This window comes from Daphnia pulicaria, unplaced genomic scaffold, assembly GCF_021234035.1.
Source record: "Daphnia pulicaria isolate SC F1-1A unplaced genomic scaffold, SC_F0-13Bv2 h1tg000210l, whole genome shotgun sequence".
Lineage (NCBI taxonomy): Eukaryota > Metazoa > Arthropoda > Branchiopoda > Diplostraca > Daphniidae > Daphnia > Daphnia pulicaria.
The window spans coordinates 1-7,500 of NW_025804888.1; the positions used below are offsets into that span (position 1 = coordinate 1).

The 7,500-nt window shown below is 48.8% G+C and overlaps 2 non-coding genes across 2 annotated transcripts; both read right to left on the reverse strand.

Annotated features, from left to right (window-relative positions):
- Positions 1 to 1,337: 1,337 nt before the first annotated feature.
- On the reverse strand, positions 1,338 to 1,490 carry LOC124319825. The gene has a single exon (XR_006913519.1). It is a non-coding gene; the product is annotated as a 5.8S ribosomal RNA (ribosomal RNA).
- Positions 1,491 to 2,420: 930 nt separating this feature from the next.
- LOC124319828 lies at positions 2,421 to 4,715 on the reverse strand. The gene has a single exon (XR_006913523.1). It is a non-coding gene; the product is annotated as a small subunit ribosomal RNA (ribosomal RNA).
- Positions 4,716 to 7,500: the final 2,785 nt, after the last annotated feature.

A 7,500-nucleotide genomic window follows, 5' to 3' on the forward strand; every position in this document is an offset into this window, starting at 1 on the left:
GCCGCGCTCGTCATCGCGGCACCCGCGAAGGTAACCACGAAACTCGCTAACGGACGCCCCGTGTAACAGACACCCAGTCGGTCGCGGAGTCCTACTAGGCCCCCCACTTGCGGACCTTGGCGTGGCTATTGCGATCGCAGAACGACTTATGCAAGAGAGCCGCCAATTCAGGCAGTCTCCATGCAGCGTTAAGGGCATACAACCAAGTGCCGGGAGCGGGGACTTGTTCGACCTTCGAGGGCCCACCCGTTTAACCCCCTGAACGGTTTTCACGCACTCTTGAACTCTCTCTTCAAAGTTCTTTTCAACTTTCCCTCGCGGTACTTGTTCGCTATCGGTCTCGTGGCGATATTTAGCCTTAGAAGGAGTTTACCTCCCGCTTAGGGCTGCACGCTCAAGCAACCCGACTCTTGGGAAGGGATCCGATGCACGGTCTCGGCTCGTCTTATCTACGGGCCTGACACCCTCTGTGGGTTGCTCGCCCCGTTCATGGAGACTTGGACGATAGATACCGGACAGACGCGCACGATCCTCCCGAACACCACATTCCTCGGCACCCGCTCAACCGGGCGCGAGGTTCGGTGCTGGGCTCATCCCTGTTCGCTCGCCGCTACTAAGGGAATCCTTGTTAGTTTCTTTTCCTCCGCTTACTGATATGCTTAAGTTCAGCGGGTAGTCTCATCTAAACTGAGGTCAGAATGAATTGTTTGTTTTCAAAAGGAGACAACACTTTATCTAGCTCGGCAGACTTTGGCGTTTTAAAGCCGGGAAAGATTGAATAATTGCCGGTTCAAATTTTTTTTTTTCGAAATAAAGCGAGTCTCTCGTTATTCGCAAAAATTAATTTACGAAAAGTGACAGGGCGTCCTGCGGCTTTTTGTATTGAAACAACGCGTCGTGCGCGAACCAAGCTTGCATAACGAGCGGTTAGAGTGAGTGATAATTCGCGGTGGTCGACACTTCGACACGCCCGGCGCACACACACAACTAAACTCGCGTTGAAGCGGTATATCGCGCACACGCAGCCGACACCTTGTTCGAGAAGATGTGTTTATTTCTAAAATTTTTTTTTGAGTTGGCTCAAAAATTTCCCATCTGTTTTGCCATCGAAAAAGGTTTCTTTTGAATAGAGAGGAAAAAAACAAAACAGGGCGAACCTTCTTTTATTTTTCCCCCTTTTTTGTATTTGAGGCATCGCGGACACTTAAGTCGCGCGGCACCCAGACGTTAGAGATTCGGGAGCTTTTATGCGGTCAGGCCGGGTGAAAAATAAATCTCGCCGCGACCCAACATGCAAAACCAAGACTGAAAAAATCTCTGTTCGTTCATCATTCGACCGACCCTCAGTCAGATGTGGCCCGAGCGAGAAGCTGGGCCGCCATTTACGTTCAAGATTTCGATGCTCCATGTGTTCTGCAGTTCGCATGGATTAGCGCACTTTGCTGCGCTCTTCATCGATCCACGAGCCTAGTGATCCACCGTTCAGGGTCGTATATAAAACGACATATTCGTTTTCTTCTCTCTTTTTCTCCAACCCGCCCAAGCAAATGAATGCGAGGGCGGAGAAAGAAAGCCAGAAAGAAAATGTTCCGATAAACACTCGTACTAGAATTTGGGTTTAGTGTGTTATTGTGATTTTGAATTCTTCCTACTTCATCGAGAGGGCGAAGGGCAAGCTTAAAAAACATTCGGTTTTCAACGGCATAGTGTCGGGCTTTGGAGTGTTAGTCTATACGACGCACACGCACGCAACCACGAGTATCTACGCCCGAAAAGAACGTCCAGAGTAAAGTCTCACACTTTCGTCCCCCACGAGAATCAAAAAATCCCGAAGACGAAGAGAGAAACAAAAAAAAACAATTTCGATTGGGCGTATCCGCTTTAAACCACCGCGCATCAGAGCGCCTGATACCCGTTCAAAATCTTGATGTTTTTTTTTTTTCCGACTCTCCATCCACCGAGTTTTTATTTTTCAAAGTGTTTGATTTAGGGACTAAGACTTTATAAAATCTCCTTTATTGTTCCTTCGGTACTCGCGGCCCAGGCGGGCTATCGTATTCTTCACTCTACTAACGTCAACACTGTGAGCGCCGCTAAAGGTCGAATGAATCTATAGAGACATTCACCATCGAAGCAGGAAGAATTTGCTCACGGCCATAGACCAAATCGAAAGACTTTGTGTTTTTTTTTGAGCCGAGAGGAAAGAAAAATCAATTTGAAAAGGCGAATCCGCTTTAAACCACCGCGCATCAGAGCGCCTGATACCCGTTCAAAATAAATGATTTTCTTCCGTCAACCCACACATAGTTCATACGATGTCTTACGCCGAAAGACTTTTGATGGGGTTTTTTTTGTTTTGCAACTTTTAGTTGTTTCGTGCTCAACCAAAGCCATATGCGCAAAACATTTGTCTTGTTCGTTTATGATCCTTCCGCAGGTTCACCTACGGAAACCTTGTTACGACTTTTACTTCCTCTAAAGGATCAAGTTCGACCATCTTTCAGTCTCGCCGTTGGTAGGCACCGCACGGGCAGAGATTGCTCCCCACTCGACGGCACCCCGACAAGCCCGTCCGAAGGCCTCACTAAATCATTCAATCGGTAGTAGCGACGGGCGGTGTGTACAAAGGGCAGGGACGTAATCGACGCGGGCTAGTGACCCGCGCCTACTAGGGATTCCTGGTTCATGGGGATCATTGCAGTCCCCAATCCCAACCACGAAGGAGGTTCAGCGGTTACCCGGTCCTTTCGGACAGGGAGAGTGAAACACGCTGATTCCTTCAGTGTAGCGCGCGTGCGGCCCAGGACATCTAAGGGCATCACAGACCTGTTATTGCTCACTGTCACGCGGCTGGACGCCGCTTGTCCCTCTAAGAAGACTGCGTGACGGACGCGAGAGCAGAAGGTATCGCCGGGGATGACGACGACCGAATAACAATAGAGCCAGCCCCCGCGAGACATTCCCGACAAAGCCCCGCCATACCTCATCCGCCAGGCAACCAACCCGTGAAGGCCGTACACCCGACGAACAGAGCACAACGAAACCAAGCCGAGAGATTGCCTCACTAAAGGAACCAGTCCCACCGAGACCCGAATCGCCGCCACCTGATCCCGACGCCTCCGTACTCCCTTCGGTTTCAATTGATAAAACCCGTCACCTATTTAGCAGGCTAGAGTCTCGTTCGTTATCGGAATTAACCAGACAAATCGCTCCACCAACTAAGAACGGCCATGCACCACCACCCACCGAATCAAGAAAGAGCTCTCAATCTGTCAATCCTTCCAGTGTCCGGGCCTGGTGAGGTTTCCCGTGTTGAGTCAAATTAAGCCGCAGGCTCCACTCCTGGTGGTGCCCTTCCGTCAATTCCTTTAAGTTTCAGCTTTGCAACCATACTTCCCCCGGAACCCAAAGACTTTGGTTTCCCGGAAGCTGCCCGTCGAGTCATTGGAGTAACTCCGACGGATTGCTGGTTGGCATCGTTTATGGTTAGAACTAGGGCGGTATCTGATCGCCTTCGAACCTCTAACTTTCGTTCTTGATCAAGGAAAACATTCTTGGCAAATGCCTTCGCTGTTGTTCGTCTTGCGGCGGTCCAAGAATTTCACCTCTGTCGCCGCAGTACGAATGCCCCCGTCCGTCTCTATTGACCATTACCTCGGGTCCAAAAGTAAAAGACCAGCAAAATCGGACCGAGGTCCTATTCCATCATTCCATGCTGCGATATTCAGGCGTTGGGATACACCTGCTTTGAGCACTCTAATTTGTTCAAAGTAAACGTTGCCGGCCGCCCGAGACACCCGGTGAAGGGCACCCCGAACGATTGACTGGGTGGAGCGAATCGAGTCAACTACGACCAAAATTTAAAAAAGAACCCGAAAGAACTTTCCAACTCTGGCCGCAGATACAACAACGACGCACCGACCACCACTCCGGCGATGTTGTCCGACCGTGAAGAGAGTCGGGCTTTGACACCCGGGCTCCCAGAGCGTGAAACGCAACACCCTTGATTCAGAGCGGCGCCGCCCGGCCGAAGACAGACATCCGACTACGAGCTTTTTAACCGCAACAACTTTAATATACGCTATTGGAGCTGGAGTTACCGCGGCTGCTGGCACCAGACTTGCCCTCCAATGGTTCCTCGTTAAAGGATTTAAAGTGTACTCATTCCAATCACGGGGCCTCGGAAGAGTCCCGTATCGTTATTTTTCGTCACTACCTCCCCGTGCCGGGAGTGGGTAATTTGCGCGCCTGCTGCCTTCCTTGGATGTGGTAGCCGTTTCTCAGGCTCCCTCTCCGGAATCGAACCCCGATTCCCCGTTACCCGTTGCAACCATGGTAGGCGCGTAACCTACCATCGACAGTTGATAAGGCAGACATTTGAAAGATACGTCGCCGGCGCGAAGGCCGTGCGATCGGCGTGAAGTTATCCAGAGTCACCAAAATTGGTACGGTGCGCGAGCCCGAAAGCCCGGCCCCGACTGGTTTTGATCTAATAAAAGCACCTCTTCTGCGAGCCCGAAAGCCCGCAGTCGAGGCTCGAGTGCATGTATTAGCTCTAGAATTACCACAGTTATCCAAGTAGGATGGAGTGGATCTAAGGAACCATAACTGATTTATTGAGCCATTCGCGGTTTCGCCGTCTAGCGGCTTGTACTTAGACATGCATGGCTTAATCTTTGAGACAAGCATATGCTACTGGCAGGATCAACCAGGTATTTCGTGTATGTTTGTTTGATATGCATCCGGCGAGTTGCGGGTTTTTATTTCGCCCACGCATCACCAAACACACACCAAATCAACACGTTTTTCGTTTTTTTTCTTTTTCTTCGGAAACTAAAATTTTTGATCGCAACGCCTGGCGTGTCACAGCGAGTCCCAGTGAAGAGAAACACCGATCCGATCCGTTTGTTGGATTTTTTTCATTTCAATTTCCAAAGTCAAAGACCATTCAACGGTCTATGAGCCCAAAGTGAATCGGATTCATTCGACCGGTCTTGATATATTCATCAACTTTTTTTCCCGTATTACGGTTTTCGACGGTCATATGTGGCGTGCTGTATGCTCATAAGTCAAGCCTGCTTTACTAAGCTGACAAGCATACATCTTTTAAATTTTTGTGGGCTCAGAGTTTTATTTTTATTTTTCCACCGCCGAGGCACACTCTCGCATCACCCCGCACGACACACACACACACACACACCTCACCGCTCAACGGTCACACGAGGCAGAATTTTCCGCAAAGACTTTCGAAGAGAAAGAGAAAACTCGGAACAACCGCGGTCAGAGGCCAGCATAGAGGCATCGTATAGAAAGTCATGGGCGGAAAAAAACAAATCATTTCAAGTCGAGACAAGCAACCAGACTACCCCTATAAAAGTGCGCAATTCTTTAAGAGTTCACCGAAGAATGACCGAGATCAAGTATGCACGAAACGAACATATTCCAAGGGCAGCTGAATAAGCGATTCTGCGCCGAAGCGCGAGAAAAGCAAGCGGTACACCGATGGGGATCGTTTTTTTTATCGTGTTAGATTCGTTGTTGTCAAGCAAGGATTCTCAAAATGTTTTTTGCATTGCACCCAAGTTTCGTACTGATTACTTGTCGCAGACCGGTGACTGTCAAAAAAAAATTTTTTACGTTTTTTCTTGAGAGGTCACTGCCTACACACAACTCCGGGCGGGCCGTACACTCACAGCCGTTTGAATTCTCCCTTCGTGTGTCATGGCCATAACTGAGCGTACATCTTACCGGGCGCCGAGTTGATCTGGCTTGTTCGATGAACGTTCGGGATACGTACAATCGATATAGCTCCAACCGTAACTCGTTTGTAATTACGCCGGCCATACTCAGCGGGCGCTCAGCTCAGCTCTCGATATCTTCCGTCGAAGGGAAGTTCGTAGTAAAAGAGAGTCAGAGTCGACGCCACATTTTGCGGTCCTCGCATCTCATCCGATTTTTGAATTTTATAGATTTGCCATCACTTCCACCCAATTCTCTCGTATATTTCAATCTCTTGACTTTGTCCGACCGGGCCGTCTTCGCCCCCCTTCAACTCCGTCCATCTCCACTTCTGTGTTCCACACAACGAGCTTCCGTCAAACGGCAAAATGTGAAATATGCGCACGCCGCACGAAATAATTTGAAAGCGTTCTGTTTGGTGGCTTTTTTATTTTTTATCTCTCGGCTCACACACACACACACACATTTCCGCCTGAACGGTAATTTTTTTTTGATACGGTGTCAAAAAGTGAAAAGACGCGCACCATTTTCTTTTCTCTTCCGTATCGTCGCTGACGGTAAACGCTGATGGTTATGATGCCGTAAGTTTGGAAGAAAGAATCTTTCCCGTCTTGTCTTGTTACGGTAAAATAACAAAGAACAAGCGTCCGATTTCTCTCACAGACGGCCACAGACAAACCACACGTGCCGAAGAAACGAAACGTCCGAAACCAAAAAAATGTTTGACGCGCGCACCTCTTCTGAACTTTTCGACCAAGAGTCGTTGGATCGAGTGACGAGCTTCTCAGCTGTCGCACCAATCGGTGAAGCGGGCGTTTGAATTCCCGTCCACATCGCGGTTCGGATATATTTTTACATATACCGACCATCGGAAATTTCGAAAACGGTTTTACCGAAGGAATGATATTTCACACACCGACAGCTCATCGAGTTCGTCTCCGTTCAACGGTTTTTTTTTTTTAAGACTTTTTGATCGCATGGGGCTAAACTGGTTAGAGCAAAGCCGCGATCCAAGCAGTGAAAAAAAAACAAAGACAGTGCAAGCGCGATCGAACGGAATCGAAACTAAAATCATGTGAAGTGGCGGGCGGAAAGGAGCTCAGCTACGGTGGAAATGAAACTACAACTAACGCCGAACCGGACAACTTCCCATTCTGCGTCTTCGTTTCATTTCCCAAAGCTCCCCGTCGATACCAAAGTTTTTGCGTCGAAGCTACTAAAGAAATTTCGCGCTTTCCTTTTCGCCTCTTTCGCCTTCCCTTCGATATCTATCCAACCACCGGCTTCGACTTTATTTCTTTCACCCGTCTATTCGCCCGATAGTCGACGGTCGGCCATTCTTTGGTATCGGCCAGGCGGACTAACAAGAAGTAAGACTCGTTTGAAAAATTTGGACCGGGCTTTACAATCGCTGCTTGTCGTAATGTCGCAAATTTGAAAAAAATTTTCAATTCGAGAAACCAAACTATTCGACACTTCGAAAATTTTTGGGACTCTGAAAATTTTTCCGAGTTTAGGAATCGAGACCTCTTCTATACTAAGGAAAACCACTAATGTTCCGCCGCATAATGTCTCCGTTTTCCGGCTCATTTTTAGCGATTGGACGGGGACATTGCCCCATCCAACCGCCAGCCGACTTTCAGGAACCGTCGTTTTCAAAGTTGGGACTTAGAAAATTTTCGACGAGTGGGAATTTTTTACGGTCGCAAGTCATCACGACACGCCCGACCAACCCATTTGAGAGCCGCCACGCCTCGACGG